The sequence below is a fragment of the Scyliorhinus torazame genome, chromosome 15 (assembly GCF_047496885.1).
Source record: "Scyliorhinus torazame isolate Kashiwa2021f chromosome 15, sScyTor2.1, whole genome shotgun sequence".
NCBI classification, from domain to species: domain Eukaryota; kingdom Metazoa; phylum Chordata; class Chondrichthyes; order Carcharhiniformes; family Scyliorhinidae; genus Scyliorhinus; species Scyliorhinus torazame.
The window spans coordinates 92593227-92617923 of record NC_092721.1 but is presented as its reverse complement, the minus strand read 5'-3'; positions in this window follow the sequence as shown (position 1 = coordinate 92617923).

The window sequence follows — 24697 nt, the reverse complement described above, 5'->3', positions numbered from 1 at the left end:
TAATAGGGAGAAATGCGTCTTTCGCACAACCCGCCTGGCCATCCTCGGCTACGTCGTGGAACACGGAGTCCTAGTGCCCTCCCCCGACTGCATGCACCCCCTCCTGGAACTCCCCCTCCCCCACTGCCCCAAGGCCCTGCATCGATGCCTGGTGTTCTTCTCTTACTTTGCCCAGGGGGTCCCCAACTATGCAGACAAGGCCCGCCCACTGATCAAGTCCACCACGTTTCCCCTGACGACTGAGGCCCGACTGGCCTTCGATCGCATCAAAGCAGACATCGCCAAAGCCACGATGCACGCTGTGGACGAGTCCATCCCTTTCCAAGTGGAGAGCGATGAGTCGGACTTTGCTCTGGCCGCTACCTTCAACCAGGCGGGCAGGCCCGTGGCTTTCTTCTCCCGTACCCTCCATGCCTCTGAAATCCGACACTCCTCCGTCGAAAAGGAAGCCCAAGCCATAGTAGAAGCTGTGAGACATTGGAGGCATTACCTGGCCGGCAGGCGATTCACTCTCCTCACTGACCAACGGTCGGTTGCCTTCATGCTCAATAACACACAGCGGGGCAAGATTAAGAATGACAAGATTCTGAGGTGGAGGATCGAGCTCTCCACCTACAGCTATGATATCTTGTATCGACCCGGGAAGCTCAATGAGCCCCCAGATGCCCTATCCCACGGTGCATGTGCCAGCGCACAAGTAGACCGACTCCAGGCCCTCCACAATGACCTCTGTCACCTGGGGGTCACCCGCTTTTTCCACTTTATCAAGGCTCACAACATGCCCTACTCCATCGAGGAGGTCAGGTCCGTGACTAGGGACTGCCAGGTCTGCGCGGAGTGCAAACCGCACTTCTATCAGCCAGACAGAGCACATCTAGTAAAGGCCTCCCGCCCTTTTGAGTGCCTTAGCATGGACTTCAAAGGGGCCCTCCCCTCCACTGACCGTAACGTGTACTTCCTCAACATCGTTGACGAGTACTCCAGATTCACCTTCGCCGTCCCCTGTCCTGACATGACCTCTGCCTCCGTTATCAAGGCCCTGCACAGCCTTTTCACCCTGTTCGGGTTCCCCGCCTACATCCACAGTGATCGGGGCTCCTCCTTTATGAGCGATGAGTTGCGTCAGTTCCTGCTCAGCAAAGGCATCGCCCCCAGCAGGATGACGAGCTATAACCCCCGGGAAACGGACAGGTGGAGAGGGAGAACGCGACGGTCTGGAAGGCCGTCCTACTGGCCCTATGGTCGAAAGGTCTCACAGTCTCCCGCTGGCAGGAGGTCCTCCCCGATGCGCTCCACTCCATCCGGTCGCTCCTGTGTACAGCCACTAACGAGACTCCTCATGAGCGTATGTTTGCCTTCCCCAGGAAGTCTATCCTGGTGGGGGCTTCTGTCCCCCCGCTCCTGTGGGATTAACCATACTTACCTTGTGGATGCGCCCCTGCACCGGGGGGCTTCCCTATGTTAGGGGGCCGTCCAAGATGGCCGCTGTCATTGCTCTCCCCATGCGGTCGGGTCCCTGCGCTCCGGGGTTTCCCTTTCTCCAGGAGACACCCAACATGGCCGCCAACGCTGCGTCCGCCACGTGGGTCTGCCCCTGCACTCCAGGATCTCCTGCGCCCGGAAACTGGACTGGGTGGCTGCTTGTAGTGCCTCCTTGTTCCGAGCCCCTGGTTGTAGCCCTTTGTAGCTTTATTGCTGCTCTTGTTCTAGCCCTATTTTTCCGTCCCCCCCAATCCATCCCTTCCCCCCTTTCCCCCTCTCCCATTTACCCCTCTTGTGTCTCTCTTTCCCCGCTCCTATCCCTGTTTATTCTCCCTCCCCCCCCATTGTGTGCGCCAGTCGCTGCGCCCGAAACCCAGAGCTGGGGAGAAATCGAGAGCAGTAATAGCCAAACTGCATCGGTACTAAGACCGGGAAACAATCCTGCGCTGCACCAGACAGACCAAGAACTGCCAATGGGAAGGACATAGTATGAGGATATACCAGGACATTGGGGCGGACCTAGCCAGGAAACGGGCTGAATTTAACAGAGCGAAAGCAGCCCTTTACAAGAACGGCGTATGCTTTGGTATGCTGTACCCAGCGAAACTCTGGGTCACATATCAAGGCAAAGAGTATTTCTTCACAGCCCCCGAAGAGGCAAACAAATTCGTCGAGGAATGCGGGCTGGAAAACCGACAGCAGGGGAAGAAATAAGGGGCCCTTTGCAAGGAGCAATAGCATGCCGACAGGGGTGGGGGGGGGGCGGAAGGATGAGGCAACACCTGCCCCCCCCCCCTCCCCCGCCCCCCCTTCCACAGAAAATACACCCTGAATGACAAAAGGCAAACCACTACCCGAGGGACCATGTCAGGTGGGAGACCGGGGACCAGCACGAGGGAACGAGCATAGCGGAAAAGGGGAAGCAAGTGAGAGGAATACAGGGTAAGATGGGGTAAGAACAGGCAGGAAACGCAAAGAAAGGGCGAGGGAGAAGCGAGACAGTAACTCCCGGGAGGGGAGTCATCGCACTAGCAGGAAAACTAGCGCCAGTGGTACGCAACAGAGCAGGGCCGTGGCGCGCCCCCAACATAGGAGACGGTGCCAGGCCGGGGGGGGGGGGGGCGGGGGAGAACACCACACAACCAGTCCTGTCCATTTCTGGTGGGTTGGGGAAAGTCTTCCTCCCCACTTGGTTGCCACGTATCTCAGCCACTTATACCATGGGGTTCCTGCCTTCGATACACTCCAGCAGTCCCACAACCCGTATGTTTTGCCTTCTTGAGCGGTTCTCTTGGTCGTCTACCTTTCCCTTCAGGTTTCCCTGCGTCATGGCCAGCTCGCCACCTCCTTTTCCAGTATCGTGAACAGTTCGCTCATGTCAGTTGCGGCCTTCTCCAACTCTTTAATGGTCGCCTCTTGGGCTTCCAGTCTCTTCTCTGCCCTGCTCATGGCGAGCTGTATTTCAACCAGAGTCTTGGCCACCGCTGCCTTCACCGTGGCCTCAATGTCTGCTTTCACCTCCGCTTTTAATAGAGTAGAATTTTAAGGATGGTGGGTGATCATTGCTTGCCATATTGGGAATCAGCACCGAATGCGCAGCTCCCACCTCTCTACCTCCCACTGCCATTTAACGATAGCTTGAGCGTTGATTGGTAGTTGACGAGTCTTCCATCCGCCCTTGGAAGGAAGTCCCAGCCGGTGATCAGACTCGCCGACAGCTCTTGAACCTGGTCAGGCGCAGCGCTGCAGTGGCCAGAAGTGGTATTGCAGCGCTCTGACTGGGACGAAGCCCTGGGACTGTTGAAAAGGTAAGTCCTGGGTTTACGCGGGTGGGAGGGTAGTGGATGCCCAGGGGGGTTTGGGATGAGGATGATTGTGGTACTGACGGGTGGCCCAGGGTGGTAGGAGGTCCCTAAACTCCACCATCCCAGGAGGGAGGGCACCCCAACTCTTCAGAAGCATGCGCACCCGAACACTTCTAGCTCGAGATGGGGAAAGGTACAAATGTCACATTCCTACCCTACCTAAACACACTAGACTAGGCAGGATAAGGTCATTAAATGGCCACTTAATAGGTGAATGAGCTGGGGCGGGATTCTCCGACCCCCCGCCAGGTCAGAGAATCGCTGGGGGGCGGCGTGAATCCCGCCCCGCCGGCCGCCGAATTCTACGGCACCGAAAATTCAGCGGGGGCGGGAATTGCGCCGCGCCGGTCGGCGGGCCGCACCCCGGCGATTCTCCGGCCCGCGATGGGCCGAAGTCCCGCTGCTGTCATGCCAGTCCCGCCGGCGTGAATCAAACCACCTACCTGACCGGCAGGACTGGCGGCGCGGGTGGGCTCCGGGGTCCTGGGGGGGGCGCAGGGCGATCTGGCCCCCGGGGTGCCCCCACGGTGGCCTGGCCCGCGATCGGGGCCCACCGATCCGCGGGCGGACTGTGGTATTATAGGTATTACGGTACCTGAGAGGCTAAAGTACCATTGGTAGAACCTGTATGCTTGCTATTGGCTAGAGTGTATAATAGCTCCACCCTGATAGGCGGGGTATAAGAACATGTGCCGCCCCAGCAGCCCTCATCTTGTACCTGAGCTGCTGGGGGAAACATCGAGCTTATTAAAGCCTTCAGTTGGGCTACAACCTCGTTTTAGTGGTCATTGATCATGCATCAAATTAATAAGCTAGATTTTTAAGAAGAAAGGATGGCGCTCCGAATCAAGTCGGAGTGTCTGCAACTTAGCCCCCATGCGGCGAAGTCAACGGCAATCTTTAAGCACTGGCTGGCATGTTTTAAAGGATATCTCGAGATGGTTGAAAACACACCCACGGGAGAGCAGAAACTGCACGTCCTGCACTCAAGGGTGAGCCCGGAGATTTACACCCTCATCGAGGAAGCGGAAGACTTCGATGCAGCAATCGAGCTATTAAAGGGACAACTTATTTGCCCGGTAAAACAGGTCTACGCCTGGCACCTACTTGCAACAAGTGGCAAACCCCATGGGAATCGTTGGAGGAATTCTACCGCGCACTCCTTGTGCTGGGAAGAAGCTGCAGCTGCCCGCACGTTTCGGCGAGCGAACACACGGAACTCATAGTCCGGGACGCTTTCGTGACAGGTATGCTTTCATCACAAATCAAGCGTGTTTAGCACCGACTGTCTAGCCATTCTCGGCTACGTAGTGCGAAATGGAGTTATAGGCCCCGACCCTGAACGCATGCGCCCCCTTATGGAGTTCCCCCTCCCTCACTGCTCTAAGGCCCTGAAACGCTGCCTAGGGTTTTTTAGCTACTACGCCCAGTGGGTCCCTAACTATGCGGACAAGGCCCGTCCCCTGGTCCAATCCACAGTTTTTCGCCTGTCAAAATAGGCCCGCCAGGCCTTCAGCCGCATCAAAGCAGCAGACATTGCAAAGGCCACGATGCACGCCATCGACGAGTCCCTCCCCTTCCAGGTCGAGAGCGATGCGTCCGACGTAGCTCTGGCGGTAACCCTTAACCAAGCGGGCAGACCCGTGGCCTTCTTCTCACGTACCCTCCATGCTTCCGAAATCCGCCACTCCTCAGTCGAAAAGGAGGCCCAGGCCATAGTAGAAGCTGTGTGACATTGGAGGCATTAACTGGCCAGCAGGAGATTCACTCTCCTCACGGACCATGTTCGATAATGCGCAGCGGGGCAAGATAAAAAACGACAAGATCTTGCGGTGGAGGATCGAACTCTCCACCTACAACTACGAGATCTTGTATCGTCCCGGGAAGCAAAATGAGCCTCCTGACGCCCTGTCCCGCGGCACATGCTAATGGTAAAGTTCTTGGAAGTGTGGATGAGCATTGGGATCTAGGTATCCATGTACATAGATCCCTGAAAGTTGCCACCCAGGTTGATAGGGTTGTGAAGAAGGCCTATGGAGTGTTGGCCTTTATTGGTAGAGGGATTGAGTTCCAGAGTCAGGAGGTCATGTTGCAGCTGTACAAAACTCTGGTACGGCCGCATTTGGAGTATTGCGTACAGTTCTGGCCACTGCATTATAGGAAGGATGTGGAGGCTTTGGAGCGGGTGCAGAGGAGATTTACCAGGATGTTGCCTGGTATGGAGGGAAAACCTTATGAGGAAAGGCTGATGGACTTGAGGTTGTTTTCGTTGGAGAGAAGAAGGTTAAGAGGAGACTTAATAGAGGCATACAAAATGATCAGGGGATTAGATAGGGTGGACAGTGAGAGCCATCTCCCGCGGATGGAAATGGCTGGCACGAGGGGACATAGCTTTAAACTGAGGGGTAATAGATATAGGACAGAGGTCAGAGGTAGGTTCTTTACGCAAAGAGTGGTGAGGCCGTGGAATGCCCTACCGGCAACAGTAGTGAACTCGCCAACATTGAGGGCATTTAAAAGTTTATTGGATAAGCATATGGATGATAATGGCATAGTGTAGGTTAGATGGCTTTTGTTTCGGTGCAACATCGTGGGCCGAAGGGCCTGTACTGCGCTGTATCGTTCTATGTTCTATGTTCTATGTACATGTGCCACCACACAAGTGGACCGCTTCCGAGCCCTCCACGAGAACCTCTGCCACCCGGGGGTCACTCGCTTTTTCCATTTCGTCAAGACCCGTCAAGACCCGCAACCTGCCCTACTCCATCGAGGATGTCAGGACTGCCACCAGGGACTGCAAAATCTGTGCGGAGTGCAAACCGCACTTCTACCGGCCAGAGAGAGCGCACCTGATAAAGGCTTCCCGTCCCTTTGAACGCCTCAGCATGGACTTCAAAGGCTCCCTCCCCTCCACCGACCGCAACACGTACTTCCTGAACGTGATTGGCGAGTACTCCCGGTTCCCATTCGCCATCCCCTGCCCTGACATGACCGTCTCCACCATCTCAAGGCCCTCCATAGCATCTTTGCACTGTTCAGGATCCCCGCTTACATACACAGCGATAGGGGGTCCTCCTTTATGAGCGACGAACTGCATCAATTGCTGCTCAGCAAGGGCATCGCCTCGAGCAGGACAACCAGTTACAACCCCCAGGGTAATGGACAGGTAGAGAGGGAGAACGGAACGGTCTGGAAGACCGTCCTATTGGCCCTATGGTCCAGGAACCTCCCAGTCTCCCACTAGCAAGACGTCCTCCCGGATGCCCTCCACTCCATCCGGTCACGACTTTGTACAACCACCAATCAGACACCTCACGAACGTCTTCTTGTCTTCCCTAGGAAGTCCTCCTCTGGGACCTCGCTCCCAAACTGGCTGGCAGCACCCGGACCCATCCTGCTCCGAAAGCGTGTGGGTGCACAAGTCGGACCCGTTGGTCGAGAGGGTCCATCTCCTCCATGCTAACCCCCAGTACGCCTACGTGGTGTACCCCGTCAGCCGACAAGATACGGTCTCCCTACAGGACCTGCCGCCCGCCGGAACTCCACGCACATTCCAGCCACTAGTCCCACCCTCCCTTCCACCGCAGCACCTTACAGGAGGATCGGTCCTTCCGCCGCCCCCTTCTAAGCCCCCCCACCCACCGATGCCCCCCTCAGGAACTCCCTTTCCAGGTCAGCCGTTTTCCCCACCAGGGTCGTCTAGGGGTGACGAAGCTGCCATGGAGATCGAAGCCATGCTCCCGGAGTCACAGACGCCCGAGCCTCCACCGGAGTCTCCACCGAGGCTCCAACAATCACAGAGGATGACCAGGGCCCCCGATCGACTGATTGCTTCATTTTAACTGTAATCTGTAAATATAAACCACCAAATGTACATAGGTGCCAGACTTGTAAATAGTTACTAAACACTGTACGGAGGTATTACGGTACCTCCATAACTAATTATACCATATTGTTATGTTTTGCAGTTTCTGGCCACCACCCCCGCTGGAACAGGGGGTGAATGTGGTATCATAGGTATTACGGTACCTGAGAGGCTAAGGTACCATTGGTAGAACCTGCATGCTTGCTATTGGCGAGAGTGTATAATAGCTCCACCATGCTAGGCGGGGTATAAGAACCCGTGCCGCCCCAGCAGCCCTCATTCTGTACCTGAGCTGCTGGGGGAAACATCGAGCTTATTAAAGCCTTCAGTTGGACTACAACCTCGCTTTAGTGGTCATTGATCGTGCCTCACGGGCCTGTGCCATGGGGGCACTCTTTTCCTTCCACCACAGCCATAGCCTCTGCAATGGCCGATGCGGAAGTGACCCCCCCTCTGCGCATGCGCGGGGATGATGTCAGCAGCCGCTGATGCTCCCGCGCATGCGTGGATTTCTGCAGGCCGGCGAAGTCCCTTTGGCACCAGCTGGCATGGCGCCAAAGGCCTTTCCCACTGGCCGGCAGAGCGCCAACCACTCCGGCGAGGGCCTAGCCCCTCAAGGTGAGGGCTTGGCCCCTAAAGGTGCAGAGACCTCCGCACCTTTGGGGCGGCCCGACGCCGGAGTGGTTCCCGGCACTCCATCACGCCGGGACCCCCCGCCCCGCCGGGTAGGGGAGAATCCCGGCCCAGGTTTCCCACCACAGGCCCTGCTCGTCAAGAGTGAGATTGCATCTGGATGTGGGCGGGCAGGTTCCCAGCGGAATCCCGTCCCTTCAATTTTACGGTCCACCTCAAAACAAGTCTTGGGGAGAGTAAAACTATGCCAGTAGTTCCATGATATTTCCTTATGAAATAAGAGGAATGAAATCCAATGCTAAATATATGACAACAGAATCAGTGAAGCGCAGAATTCACTTGAAAGCTTGACCTCAAGGCAATTGGGAGCATGAATGAGATCTAATTATCGTTACATATTTATATTATACAGTAAATAAGTTAGTGCCATAATTTGCATGACTAATTTAAGTGATTTTTGATTTTAGGTCACATATTGGAATTAGAACAGATTTACCTTGTAATTGCTTTCTGCTCTGTATTGAAATCAGAATACATATGGTAATATTTAATCAGTTCCCAAGGCTCCAAGCTCTGGAATTCCTTCTTGGTGCCTCTCTTCTCTTTCTCCTTTAAAACACTCTTTAAAACATACACCTTTGACCAAGCTTTTGATCCTCTGACCTGGCTAATATCTCATTGTGTGCTTGGTGCCATATTTTGTTTCATAATGCTCCTGTGAAGGGCCGAAGACATTCAATACATTAAAGGTGCTTTATAAATATAAGTTGTTATTTACAGAGGCCTGGAGACCTGGGGTAAAATTCTCCGGAAACGGCGCGATGTCCGCCGACTGGCGCCCAAAACGGTGCAAATCAGACGAGCATCGCAGCGCCCCAAAGGTGCGGAATGCTCCGCATCTTTGGGGGCCGAGCCCCAACCTTAAGGGGCTAGGTCGGCGCCGGACGAATTTCCGCCCCGCCAGCCGGAGGAAAAGGCCTTTGGTGCCCAGCCAGCTGGCGCAGAAATGACATCTCCGGGCGGCGCATGTGCGGGAGCGTCAGCGGCCGCTGACGGCATTGCCGCGCATGCGCATTGGAAGGAGTCTCTTCCGCCTCCGCCATGGTGGAGACCATGGCGAAGGCGGAAGGGAAAGAGTGCCCCCACGGCACAGGCCTGCCCGCGGATCGGTGGGCCCCGATCGCGGGCCAGGCTACCGTGGGGGCACCCCCCGGGGCCAGATCGTCCCGCGCACCCCCCAGGACCCCGGAGCCCGCCCGCGCCGCCTTGTCCTGCCGGTAAGGTAGGTGGTTTGATTTACACTGGTGGGACAGGCATTTTAGCGGCGGGACTTCGGCCCATCCGGGCCGGAGAATCGCGCGGGGGGGCCCGCCAACCGGCGAATCTCGCCCCTGATCTGTGCACCTTTGAAGCTTACAAACTGCACATCCGACCAATATGTTATTTGCTCACCATTTTTGTCTTTTTACCCATGGGTTGTGGGTCACAATGCATTTTGTGAGCCATGCTGGAGTGCGGTTGTGGAGACTGGCCAGTGAGAAGACCAGCCTCGGATCTCCAAACCAGCAGACAAGCTCCAAATCCTATTTAAAGATGACCTAAATCTCATCCTTCATCTTCTTCATTCCCACCCATCATCATGCCAGCCCATGTCTCCTCAGATCACCCATGCCCCACCCCATGGCACCTCTATGCCCCGCAGCCACTCACCCAATACACACTATGTATATTCCTCAGATACCATGCAAAAACAATGGGAATTACTTAAAGATTATTAGAAAACCAGTAAGGGGGCGGGATGCTCCATCCTGCCCCACCAGGGGCTGGACATTCCACCAGTGGGATGCTCCATTTTGCCGTCAGCCCGGGAGTTTCCCGACGGCATGGGGCTGCCCCACAATGGGAAACCCTAGTGACCAGCCGGCGTAACGGAGCATCCCGCCGGCATGCTGAACCAGAAATGTAGCGCGGCAGGGCGGAGAATCCGGCCCCACGCGCCGCGCCCCTGCCGATGGTGGGATTGTCCATCCCGCCAGCCGACCAATGGGATTTCCCATTGTGGGCAGCCCCACATCGTCGGGAAATCCCGGTGCGGGTAAGCTACCAGTGTAATGGAGAATCCCAACTGCGGGATCTAGCCCCTAATAAACTGATAAAACACTATCATGGACAAAATACAAGGAAGAAATAACTTGTAATCTTAGAAGCACCTATTAGGTTTGTAAACAAATATGAAACTAGACCAAGGATACATTCTCTGTAAAGGTTTCAATGGCGTGACCATCACTGAATCCCCACTATCAACATCCTTGTTGTAAAGTTTGACGAGAAACTGAACTGGTCTAGACATATAAATACTATGGCTATAAGAGCAAGTCAGAGATGAGGAATCCTACAGCAAGTAACTCACCTGATTATCCAAAGCCTGTCCACCATCTACAAGGATCATGTCAGGAGTGTGATGGAATTCTCTCCTGTTTCCTGGATGAGTGCAGCTCCACTCAACAGCACTCAAGAAAGCCGACACCATACAGGAAAAATCAGCCTGTTTGTTAGGCACCTCACCCACAAACAATCACTCCCTCCACCACTGGTGCACAGTGGCAGCAGTGTGCACCATCTACAAGAAGCATCGCAGGAATTCACCAAGCCTCCTTAGACAGCACCTTCCAAACCCACATGGTGCACCGCCACCTGGAAGTTCACATCCATGCCGCTCACCATTCTGGTGTGGAAGTGTATTGCCATTCCGTCACTGTCTCGGGATCAAAATCCTGGAACTCCCTCCCTAACAGCACTGTGGCTGTACATACACCATATGGATGCAGCGGTTGAAGAAGGCCGCTCACCACCTCCTACTCAAGGGCAATTAGGGATGGACAGTAAATGCTAGCCTAGTACATCCCAAGAATGAATTTCAAAAAGGTTCCAAGAAAGGTTCTTCCTTGTATTTTGTTGGGGCAGCACGGTAGCATTGTGGATAGCACAATTGCTTCACAGCTCCAGGGTTCCAGGTTCGATTCCAGCTTGGGTCACTGTCTGTGCGGAGTCTGCACATCCTCCCCGTGTGTGCGTGGGTTTCCTCCGGGTGCTCCGGTTTCCTCCCACAGTCCAAAGGTGTGCAGGTTAGGTGGATTCGCCATGATAAATTGCCCTTAGTGTCCAAAATTGCCCTTAGTGTTGGGTGGGGTTACTGGGTTATGGGGATAGGGTGGCGGTGTTGACCTTGTTAGGGCGCTCTTTCCAAGAGCCAGTGCAGACTCGATGGGCCGAATGGCCTCCTTCTGCACTGTATATTCTATAAAATGCTATGAAACCAGCTGCTGAGCTGAAGCTTTTGAAACCTAGCCATGCATTCATAATGGAGCAACTGCCATGATAAAAACTTCTAGCCCCATTGACAGAACAGGCATCTATTTCCATTTGAAGGCAGAGTGCCTATCAATCAGAGGAGGGGAAGAAGGGGAAAAGCATTTTTCCTACCTTTAGAACCATTAAAAACACAGCTAGATCTGACAATTCAATTAAACCAGAACAGAAAAACATGACAGTAAAGGATATATATATTTTTGTTTTACATTTTTCATTACATCATGTTGCTTTATCTATTTGAAAGTTACTGTCATGCATGTGAACAATTACATAATGCTCTGATCTGGGAATGAAAATCTGGGAGTAGGCATCCCCAGCCCACAAAATGATTAGAGGTAAATGGTGTGGGATTGAAAATGGGAAGGAAAATTGACTTTCCTCCAACAAATGCTAAGATCCACATTTTTGCCATGACAGAGAGCTGCTCTGTCATGGAAGAAATAGCATAACTGCCTGAAAATCCTAATGCCTGCCCCTGAACACAGCACCTCGTGCATACATGAGGCAGCTGCCATTTAAATCATCAGTTACCTCCACTCCAGTTAGTAATTGGTCGCCTCGGTGTGTGGAATCCTAAAGAGGCAAAGAAGACCTGATAAGAGCAAACTTGGCATATTTTTGGGATAGATAGGGGACACGTTTGGAGAGATAGAGCCGGCGTCAAAACCAGCGTGAGCGACGCCGGCATCAACGGGCCTCCAGGCCCAGTCATTCTCACCGTCCTCGGGTGGCTAAAACGGTGCCAGAGTGCTGTGCGCTGCTCCGGCGCCGAAAGCCGGCCTGTCACGGCCGGCGCGGGGCCATGCATACACGCCACGGCCGTCTCCGCACCGGCCAGCGGGCAACATGGCGGAGCCCAACAAGGGCCTGGCGCGGAGGAACATAGGCCCCCCCCCCTGGAATTCGCACGCCCGCGATCGGTTGCCCCCGATCGCTGGCCTGGCCACGGTGGAGGCCCCCCCTGGGAGTCGTCCCCTCCCACCCCCCCCACCAGGGCGGCCCTCACAGCCAGAATGCCGAGGTCTCGCCAGGTAGGACCATTGCAAATGACACTGGTGGGACTCAGTGGAACTTGGCGGACACTCGGCCCATCGAGTGCGCAGATAGCCGCGGGGGCCGCTTTCAATGGCTCCCGACCGGCGCCGTGGTGACTGCGGTGACCGCACCGGCGCGATTGCCGCCGATTCTCCGGTTGTCGGAGAATCGGTGGTCTGGCGTTGGAGCGGCATGGCGTGATTTGCGCTCACCCCCGGCGATTCTCCGACCTGGGGCCGGCTCGTAGAATCCCGGCCCGGATATCCCTGTTGAATTTACTTAAATAATTTATTCACACTCCTAGAAATGACACAAAACAAATTGCAGCTGTCTTACTTTAACCCACGGGATTGGAGAGTGGAGCTCCTGATGTTGAGGGCAATCATTTTTACCCCTACTGGACCGATGTGCCAGGAATAACTTTGTGCTGGAGGATGGCACATTAGGCTAAATATGATGGAACATAGAAGATGGTCATCCTCCAGCACATTGAGACAATAGAAGTCAGTCACTGTGAACACCTGGAGGAGGGAGAGCGAAAGGTAGTGAGGAAGAGACTGCTGCATGAGCATTAGAAAGGAGGATGGGCAAGGGAACAGATCCTATCATATGGGAAGGGAACCAGACCTAGGACATCTTACCTCAACATGATGCAGATATAGTGGCAAAAGTGACTGAGGTTAAACCGTGAGATGGTGATAGAAGTGTGTCATATGGCCCAACAGCCACTCGAGATCCAATCCATCAACCCCATTCTCTGCCAGTGACTGTGAAGGTAATTGTCGCTCTTCGCTTCTGTGCCTCAGAATCTTTCCAGGGATCACCAGGAGACATGTCTGGTCTAGCTTCAAGGCTGCAACTAATATCTGTTTACTCGTGTAGCAAATCACATTAATTTCTTCATGGAATTGGCCTTTGCCAAATTGTCAGCTTCCCCCAGTTGCAAGGTGTTATTGATCACACTCATGTTGTCATAACAGCCCCAACTCAACATGTGAACACCTTTGTCAACTGGAAGTTCTTCTACTTGGTCAATGTACAGGTGGTTTTTGATCATGGCAATGTCTTCCTTCATGTGTGTGCAAGATTCTCTGGCAGCTGCCATGATCCTTCACATTAAGGAGTTTCCAACTCCCTCAGCTATTTCAGTCACTAATGCTGATTTGTAATTGGCTTCTCGGGAATGAGGGCTACATCTTCACAAGATGGATAATGACCACCTTTAGGAATTCACAAACAGAGCAGCGAACAGCTACAACATCAGCCATGTCATCGTTAGGACCACCAATGGACAGGCAATTCATAGAATTTATCATAGATAAATTCATAGATAAATTGCACATGAGATGCCTCTGCAATATGCCCCAGCAAGTGTATCAAGATTACTAGTGGTTTTCTGTGTGCTGCACAGCATTGCGAAGGAGGAGGAAATCTCTGTCCATGTGGAACATTCTGAAATGGATGAAAATGAGGAGGCCGCTAATTGCGTAGCAGCTCGGATGCATGGCCATGTAGCCTGGGCTGAACTATTGTGCAGGAGGGGATCATCATCAGACTGGTCCTTGTGCAAAATAGTGTCTCACAAGGTCCTCTGATATCACAGTTGTCATCAGCAAGTCCCTGGTGGCATCCACCCAAAGGACTTTGCACATGGAGTTCACAATTACTCAAGAGTCCGCGCATTCCTCTATAGGCAGAGAAGAGACATCAACGAGTTTGACTCAGTCACATTCATATGGCTGAATAAGAATGAGCTTCATTGTATGAAAACACACATTGTAATAAGTCATTCACAACCTGGCCTCCTCACATGAACACCAATGACTGTAAACGTGGGCCCATGACACCGAATTGTCCACAATCAAACCAAAATGCTGAGAGTGGCAACACATCAGATTTCAAACCTTATAAATGTCCAACATAAGACCAAACAGACAGCATGGTCACCAGACTGGAGTGAACACTAGGAGCAGGAGTTAGCAGCCAGATACCCTTGGGGTCAAGCCCCAACAATCAGGATGGACCATCGGCTCTGGACCATGATTGGGGGGGATGGTGGGGGGCAATTGGGAGGACCTTGCAGAGATGTGGCAAGTGGGAATATGGAGAGTGGGAAAAGTGAAGACTAGCCTACAAGGAGGGTTAAATAGCCACTCAGCTAGGGAGTTGGCAGATCCTTTTTCGGATCAGCTAACGGAAATCTCACATCTTAAATTCGCCCTCGGTGACTAATAAATTTAATTCACACTGCTGATGATGTCGTCAAACCATGATTAGTGATTACTGTAATCTAACTGCCAAGGGATGATTCAATCAAGTTAGTTAAAAAGCCTGTAACATCGAAATAAATTTAAACTGTATACATTCTGTTTGAGATTTCCTTTGTTATCCTGCAGAAATGATGCTGCACATCTTTGAATCGTAGCTCAGAGAAACTAGTTAACAAAATACAGCAAATGTCTATCATTTCAATAGGTCATAATGACGCATGACCCAAATCTGGTTGTTTTGCTTTTTATATCAGCCTTTTGCTTCTTACTATTTCAGGCAATGTGCAAAGGCAGCACCTTGACAGTTTTGTCAATTTCGCATCATTATCACCTCCTCTGACAACAAAGGTTGTGTGTCACATCCTACAGCATACCTTTGACAATAATGACGTTAAGCACACAATTATGGACGAGATGCTGCTACAAAAATAATGGGAGATAAAAGTGCGTAACGTTATTAATACTACATCCCAGTATGGACAGGGCTGGGATCTTCCAGTGCCGCCAAAAGCCATGAGAATTTTGGCTTGCCCCAATCAATTCTCGTGGCTGGTCCAGCTACAGCAGGGCCAGAAAATCTTGTCCCCTGCCCAAAAAGCTCCCCTTCGCCCTTGCAATGCTGACGACCCCACCCTCCTTGCCAGGGGTGTCAGACTGGACTGCCAAGCACTCCCACTTACCTTGTTATGCAGCTCCAGCAGTGCTCTTCATTGGGACTGATTGCACTTGCAGCAGTGGCCACTGATCTCAGTGATGCAATTGGGACTGAATAGCTGTTGGCCATTTTGCTGGGGACATAAGTTTCATCCTGAATCATTTAATGGACCAACGGCCATTAAATCTGGGTGGGACGACACGGTGGTACAGTGGTTAGCAATGCTGCCTCACAGCACCAGGGACCCAGGTTCTATTCCAGCCTTGGAGGACGGTCTGTGTGGAGTTTGCACATTCTCCCCGTGACCGCATGGGTTTCCTCTGGGTGCTCTGGTTTCCTCCCAGTCTGGTCGCCACACTACCAGAAGGATGTGGAGGCTTTAGAGAGGGTGCAGAAGAGATTTACCAGAATGTTGCCTGGTATGGAGGGCATTAGCTATGAGGAGCGATTGAATAAACTCGGTTTGTTCTCACTGGAACGAAGGAGGTTGAGGGGAGACCTGATAGAGGTATACAAAATTATGAGGGGCATAGACAGAGTGGATAGTCAGAGGCTTTTCCCCAGGGTAGAGGGGTCAATTACTAGGGGGCATAGGTTTAAGGTGAGAGGGGCAAGGTTTAGAGTAGATGTACGAGGCAAGTTTTTTACGCAGAGGGTAGTGGGTGCCTGGAACTCGCTACCGGAGGAGGTAGTGGAAGCAGGGACGATAGGGACATTTAAGGGGCATCTTGACAAATATATGAATAGGATGGGAATAGAAGGATACGGACCCAGGAAGTGTAGAAGATTGTAGTTTAGTCGGGCAGCATGGTCGGCACGGGCTTGGAGGGCCGAAGAGCCTGTTCCTGTGCTGTACATTTCTTTGTTCTTTGTTCTTTGTTGTAAAGTTGTGCAGGTCAGGTGGATTTGGCCATGCTAAATTGCCCCAGAAATGAACAGGTTAGATGTGGTTGCGGGGATAGGATGTGGAGTGGGCCTAGGTAGGGTGCTCTTTCAGAGGGTCAGTGCAGACTTGGTGGGCCGAATGGCCTACTTCTGCAATGTATGGATTCTGTGATCCCACCCATGCGGAGGCGGCAGAAAGGGTCACCACCTCTGCATAAAATTCCAGCCTTTATTTTATTTTTTGTGCATGATTTGAAATTACATTCATTATCCTAATTTACATTTCCTAATTCAAACTCCTCACTGTTCATTCACGATTCTTCAACCTGATTGGTTAAGGAAATGTACGGTTACTTCCCTATTCACATTGGTCCCAGATGCCATGCAAAGGCTGACTGTTGACAGCAACTTGCTGTATAAAATCCCATGGAACGTTTAGGGAAAAACAGAGGGCGAATGAAAATCTGGCACCTTTCTTTCATGACTCGCAACAAAACTCATTCCAAAGCAAATAATTTCAAACACGGACCTGATCTTTCTGGAGTAGAGCATAATAGTTCATAGTGGAACTGAAAATGTATCTCCTCAACCAATGAGATATGAAAATTGGGAAAGAAATTAGAATGGGTGGATCTCAAATCAGTACAGAAAACAAAAGTGAGGGAAAGAACAATTAGGTTTGGAAAGGAGAGACAGAGAGGAAAATAGAAATATAATGCCATTTAAAAAATCTGGAACAATAAATGACAATATGGCATAATGAACATAAAGTGCAGAAGGAGGCCATTCGGCCCATCGAGTCTGCACCGACCCACTTAAGCCCTCACTTCCACCCTATACCCATAACCCAATAACCCCTCCTAACCTTTTGTTCACTAAGGGCAATTTTTTAATCATGGCCAATCCACCTAACCTGCACGTCTTTGGACTGTGGAAACCGGAGCACCCGCAGGAAACCCACGCAGACATGGGGAGAACGTGCAGACTCCGCACAGACAGTGACTCAGTGGGGAATCGAACCTGGGACCTTGGCGCTGTGAAGCCACAGTGTTATCCACTTGTGCTACCGTGCTGCCCAAAAATGAGAGTGAACTGTTTTATTTTTTCCCTTCCTGTGGCAGAGAGGTTGATTGACATTGCATTATAATTAAAAATGTAATTTCATCATTAATCTTTCTGCAATGAACTTAATGGACAATAAATGTGCAAACCCACCAGGTTCTTAAAAAGGCGGAAAGTGGGATGTAATTTTTGCAAAGTAAATGCATGAATGAGGTAAATTGACCAGAAAGTTCAGCAAATTCTCATCTTAGGACATTTGGAGAAGCAAGAAATGGTTTACCTGTGGGAGTTCTCCTTTATGAAATTGGGAGGATGTGCAATGAATAACTGTATCAGTGCCTGGCAGAGATATCCATCTCCCTCCTTTCGTTGATGCCCATGATGCGGAGATGCCAGCATTGGACTGGGGTGGGCACAGTAAGAAGTCTTACAACACCAGGTTAAAGTCCAACAGGTTTATTTGGAATCACTAGCTTTTGGAGTGTAGCTCCTTCATCAGGTGAGTGAAGAGGTGGATTACACAAACACATATATAGACAAAGCCAATGATGCAAGATGATACTTTGAATGTGAATCTGCTCAGATGAGGAGGAACATAACAGACCATTAGAGAGGCTAAAAGACGCCCTCGTAAGAACGGGATATGTCACTCGACTCATCAATCGACAGTTCCACCACGCCACAGCAAAAAACTGCACCGACCTCCTCAGAAGACAAACATGGGACACAGCCGACAGATTACCCTTCACCGTTCAGTACTTCCCTGGAGCGGAGAAACTACAACATCTTCTTCGGAGCCTTCAACACGTCATCGATGAAGACAAACATCTTGCCAAGGCCATACCCACACCTGCACTATTTGCCTTCAAACAACCACGCAACCTCAAACAGACCATCGTTTGCAGCAAACTACCTAGCCTTCAGGGAAACAGCATCCATGACACCACAGATCCCTGCCATGGCAACCTCTGCAAGACGTGTCATATCATCGATATGGATACCACGATTACATGTGAGAACACCACCTACCAGGTAAACGGTACGTACTCGTGCGACTCGTCCAATGTTGTCTACTCCATATGCTGCAGGAAAGGATGACCCGAGGCGTGGTACATTGGCAAGGCCATGCAGATGGTGCGACAACGGATGAATGGACATCGCGCAACAATTACCAGGCAGAAATGTTCCCTTCGATTCAGGGAACACTTCAGCGGTCAAGGGCATTCAGCCTCTGCTCTTCGGGTAAGTGTTCTCCAAGGTGGCCTTCAGGTCATACGACAATTCAGAATCGCCGAGCAGAAACTAGTAGCCAGATTCCGCATGCATGAGTACGGCCTCAACCAGGACCTTGGATTCATGTCTCACTACATTTAACCCCCACCATCTGGCCTGGGCTTGCAAAATCCTACCAACTGTCCTGGCTTGAGACAATTTACACCTCTTTAACTTGAGATTATCCCTCTCTCCAGTTGCACTGTCTGGGTCGGTAAAGACTTAATTACTGCAAAGACTCGCATTCAAAGTATCATCTTGCATCATTGGCCTTGTCTATATATGGAAGAGAGGGAAAATCTCTCTCAAGTGCCTCTGATGATGCCACCGCAAAGTCATGTGGCACACTATACAGAGGTCATTGGTTATAATACATAACATTCAGGGACAGCACGGTGGCACAGTGGTTAGCACTGCTGCCTCACGGCGCCGAGGTCCCAGGTTCGATACCCGGCTCTGGGTCACTGTCCGTGTGGAGTTTGCACATTCTCCCCATGTCTGCGTGGGTTTCGCATCCACAACCCAAAGATGTGCAGGGTAGGTGGATTGGCCACACTAAATTGCCCCTTAATTGGAAAAAATGCATTGGGTACTCTAAATGTATTTGAAAAAATAATAATCCATAACATTCCTCCCCTTTTACTCCTGTACTGTGACAACTAATATTACTTTTACCTTTTACTCATGGTGAACAGTGATTATTTTTTAAAATAGATTTAGAGTACCCAATTCATTTTTTCCAATTAAGGGGCAATTTAGTGTGGCCAATCCACCTATACTGCACATCTTTGGGTTGTGTGGGTAAAACCCACGCAGACATGGGGAGAATGTGCACACTCCACTGACAGTGACCCAGGGCCGAGATCGAACGTGGGACGTTGGTGCCGTGAGGCAGCAGTGCTAACCACTGCGCCAACTTGCTGCACTGAACACTGATGATTTAGCCAAGTATTTTTATTATAGAATTTTACATATACATCAGTAAAAACGTCTTTTAGGTTGATGTCGGTTCAGCATAGATAGAATCCGTCATTCAGGAATCTTTGTTTTCACATTCTTGGTAGTCTGTTCCCCCCTTGGATCAGACATATCACAGGCATATCATCTGATAAAATTGGTCCTTCTTCAGCTTCTCCAGATGCTGTTGGTTCAACTGGTGTAAAATCTGAATTCAACTCAGTCATGATCACAGGTTCAAGCATTTCCAGACCTTGAATGTCAGAGGTTACCCTTTCAGATGCTGACTCTACTAATTCTCTTTTTGAAGTGAGGATTTGATTGGTGTGTCTCCTTAAAACTCTCTCGTCATTGGCTTGCACTGTATAAGAAAAAGGCCCTGGCCAGGATTCTCCGATATCGCCAGATTCTGACCCGGTGTCAAAACCGGCGCGAGCGACCCGATCAAAAGTGCGCATATTCTGCTTCACGGAAGGGGCCAGCACGGGTGTCACGGGAAGCGCGACGGAGCAGGCCGGAACGGTGTCACAGACACGCACGGCGTAATTGACCCTGCGCTATGTCGCTCTGAAATTGACGCCACCCGCACAGACACAGGCCAACACAGGAAGATGGCTGCCCGCCGCGCAGCGCCGAGGTTCCAGGACCGTAACATGGCGATGCTCCTGGACGCCGTGGAGCAAAGGAGGGAGGCCCTGTACCCTGGACACGGCCGCAGGGCCGCTGCCAACACCACCCGGTGCCTGTGGAGGGAGGTGGGAGAAGCTGTCAGCGCCGTGGGCATAACACCCAGCCAGAGCCACAAGAAGCTCAATGACCTAGTCAGGGCAGCCAGGTTGAGTTCCACCCCACTGTGCCCATGGCACCAACCCCCCTACCCCCCACACATGTGGCCCTGCTCCCCCTCCGCATGGGGAGGGGGGAGCAGTACTACCCCAGCTGAGGCCCACATGGCTGCACCCACCCATGCAACTGCATTGGCAAGATGGCCTGTGAACCCATGCCAACATACACCCAACTGCTGGGCTGCAAGTATATGTCCGCCTAACACTGTTGATCTTTTTGTTCCTGCCCCTCCCCCAGGAAAAGCGCGCCCATAACAGCCAGGACCGGAGGGGGTCCACCTGAATTGCGCCCCCTCACCATGCATGAAGAGAGGGCTCTGGACCTCGCAGGTGGACCCGACGACGGGGAGGTTGCGGATGCCGAGATCGGGGGCGCACCACCAAGTGAGACCTCCCCTGCCTGCCCCCCCTCTCCTCCACCGCCCCCCCTCCCATCCCCGCTTCTCCCTCCATCCCCCATTTACACCCCTCCTCCCATCCCCCCACGCTCTAGGGACTCATCCAGCGACCGGGGGGGGGGGGGGGGGGGGGGGGGGGGCAGCCACACCATCAGGGGGGTAGCCACACCATCAGCCTTCAGCCTCCCGTCCCAGTGAACTGACGACGCCACAACACAGGGGACAGACGGGCGTGACACCACGACACAGGGGACCTACACCAATGACACGGCCACACAGGACACACCAACGCAGGACACCCACACACAGGGGACAGACGGACAGGACGCCCAAACACAGGGGACGGACGGACAGGATACCCAAACACAGGGGACGGACAGACAGGACATCCAAACATAGGGGACGGACGGACAGGACGGACAGGACACCCAAACACAGGGGACGGACGGACAGGGCACCCAAACACAGGGGACGGACGGACAGGACACCCAAACACAGGGGACGGACGGACAGGACACCCAAACACAGGGGACGGACGGACAGGACACCCAAACACAGGGGACGGACGGACAGGACACCCAAACACAGGGGACGGACGGACAGGACACCCAAACACAGGGGACGGACGGACAGGACACCCAAACACAGGGGACGGACGGACAGGACACCCAAACACAGGGGACGGACGGACAGGACACCCAAACACAGGGGATGGACGGACAGGACACCCAAACACAGGGGACGGATGGACAGGACACCCAAACACAGGAGACGGATGAACAGGACACAGCACCCCAGGGGACCCCAGACTTCGGGTCCAATGAGCGGGTCCATCAGCCTCCCGTCCCAGTCAACTGACGACGCCACAACACAGGGGACAGACGGGCGGGACACCACGACACAGGGGACCTACATCAATGACACGGCCACACAGGACACACCAATGCAGGACACCCACACACAGGGGACAGACGGACAGGACACCCAAACACAGGGGACGGACGGACAGGACACCCAAACACAGGGGACGGACGAACAGGACACCCAAACACAGGGGACGGCGGACAGGACACCCAAACACAGGGGACAGATGGACAGGACATCCAAACACAGGGGACGGACGGACAGGACACCCAAACACAGGGGACGGACGGACAGGACACCCAAACACAGGAGATGGACGAACAGGACACAGCACCCCAGGGGACCCCAGACGTCTGGTCCAATGAGGACCTGCACGTAATGCCATTGCTATCTCCTACACCCTCCCCCATCGCAGAGACTCTCACCTCGATTGATCACTTTAGCGATGAGGTTCCTGGAGTTCCCACACCCACCCACAGACCCGATGCAGTCAGGGACCCAGGGACAAGTGAAGGAGATGATGGCTGGCTTGCAGCAGCTGCAGACGCAGGTGGTGGAGTCCACCCGCGTGCAGGAGCAGGGAGTGGTGCTGATCATGCATGCCACCCAGGCCGAAACATGGTGGCATCCACGGTGGAGGCAATGGCCACACAGATGTTTCCATATGGGTCGCAGTATGCAAGGCCTGGGGCTTTCTGTGCAGACGGGGGCGAGGCCCAGGACAGGGATGCCCTCTCACAGGCAGCCATGAGCCAGAGCCAGCTACAGATCGCAGCGGCGCTCACCACCATGGCCCTGTCTCAACAGGCCATGGCCCAGTCTCAGCGAGCCATGGCTGGGAGCATCGACGCCATTGCCCAGGTGCTACCCACCGTCGCCCAGACACAGACAGGAATGGCCAACTGCTTGAGCTCCATGGCTGCAAACTTGCAGACCCTTGTCGATACCAGGGTGGGCCTCCAGGACTGGCAGCGCCAGGTGCCGGGGGTGCCTCGGTTGCTGGATCCGTTCACACCCCGTCCCATGGAGAGCCCCCGGGGCCATCGGGCACCCAGAGGGAGGAGGAGGTGCTGGGCTCGTTCCGTGTCACCCTGCAGGGGAGGTCCGGAATACCGCGACACCTCGGACTCCCCCCCCTTCCATCCCAGGTGCGTCTGGTGGGCAACAGGTAGAACAGGGTGGCACCACGCCATCCCGCTTTCCCGAGGCGCAGCCTGCCCATCCAGGCAGGGCCGCGCCAGGAAACAGCTGCGAAAGGGGACCCTAGTCACAGGGCAGGGGTCACAGCATTCCGCCTCCACATCTGCTGTACCATCTGGGGAAACACCTCGATGTAATCATAGGGCCCATAAGGCCAGAAAAGTAGACACTGAGTAAATTGGCACGGGTGCAGGGCAGAGACTAGTTATAGGGGCTGGGGCACATGTACAGATGTTCTCTCATTAAACAAACTGTTACACCTATGAAAACTGCCTCTGTGCTCAGTCCGATGCGTGCGGGGGTGGGGTGAGAAGTGGGTGCCAGTGTGTGTAAGGGGTGATAAGACGTCGAGCTCAGGTGAATGTGGTGCGTCCCCCACCCCCCCGGGTCGTCCTCGCAACCCCGCCCCCAGGCAGACAACGGGTCCGTGCTCTGCAGTGCCGAGGCCACATGCAGGGACCACCCAGGTCGAGGGTGGTACTGTGGCCATGAGGCAGACATTGTCCAACGATGTAGAGCCCGGAGCTCATCGCAGAGCGGGTTGTCATCATCCTCCATGCCATGCAATAGACCCGCTTCCACTGGCGACCGTGTGAGCCCTGCCCCTTGTGCCGCAGGTGGATGTGCAATGGAGGGGTGGTGTGCATGCGGGTGGGTGGTGGTGGGTGGGCTGAGAGGGTTGGTGGTGGGTGGGATGAGTGTGGTCAGTGGTGGGCGGGGTGAGGGTGGCGCCGTACTGTGCTGTCCGTGCCCATGCTCAGCGAATCCCCCCCCTCCTAGTCTGTGAACCGTGCGACTATCACCTCCTGCCATGCCAGCTGGCCCAGACGGTATCGTTGGGCAGCCTCCCGTCCCTGTCCAGCCCATATGTCCCATATATTGCCATCCACTCCTCCTCATCTGGGGAGGCATGCCCTTCGTTGTGTTACTCCCCACACATCGCCCCTCTGCTGGGATATGTTGTGCAGGACGCAGCAGACAACAACAATGCGGCTGACCACTTTGACGGGTACTGGAGGGCCCCTCCAGAGCGGTCCAGGCACCTGAAACGCATCTTCAGCAGCCCCATGCACCTCTCGACCACACCCCTGGTTGCTGCATGGGCATCATTGTAGTGGGTCTCCGCGTCAGTCTGTGGCCTCCGTATAGGCGTCATCAGCCATGACCGCAACGGGTAACCATTGTCGCCCAGCAACCAGCCCCTCAGCCGGGTGGGGTGTCTCTCGAACATGGCGGGGATGAACGATTGTGCCAATATGAACGAGTCATGTACACTGCCCGGGTACCGGGCGTAGACTTGCAGGATCCTCATCCGGTGCTCACAGACCACCTGCACATTCATGGAGTAGGACCCCTTCTTGTACGTGAACACAGCCCTATTATCCGATGGAGGCCACATTGCGACGTGCACCCCATCGATCGCTCCCTGTACCATGGCAATCCTGGCAACCGCGGCAAAGCCGTCTGCCCGGGCATCCTGTTGGGCGCAGTCTACAGGGAACTGAACGTACCGGTCCGCGATGCCGTACAGGGTGTCGGTCACTACACGGATGCACCTGTGTACCGATGCCTTGGAAATGCCGGACTGGTCCCCACTCAGCGACTGGAACGATCCCGTCGCGTAGACGTTGAGGGTGACCAGCACCTTGATGGCCACTGGGAGAGGCTGTCCACCCCCAATCCCATGCGGTGCTACATGTGCCATCAGGTGGCAGATATGGGTGACGGTTACCCGGCTTATCCAAAGTCTCCTCCTGCATGCCCTGTCCGGGAGGTCCTGGAAGGATATGCGGCGCCGGTACACACGAGGCCTCATCGGGCGCATCCGTCGCCATGGCACCGCTTCCTCCTCCTCCTCCTCATCCTGTCGGGCAGGTGGCCTGAGCAGCTGCCACCTGCCCCTCTGTGGCACACTACTCTCCGATTCCTCCCTGGCACACCCCTGCTGCAGCTCCCATAGGGCTACATGCAGGGCAGCGGCTCCAACCATGGCGACCAACATCGCTGGGTGATGGCCAAACATAACGGTCTGCATGT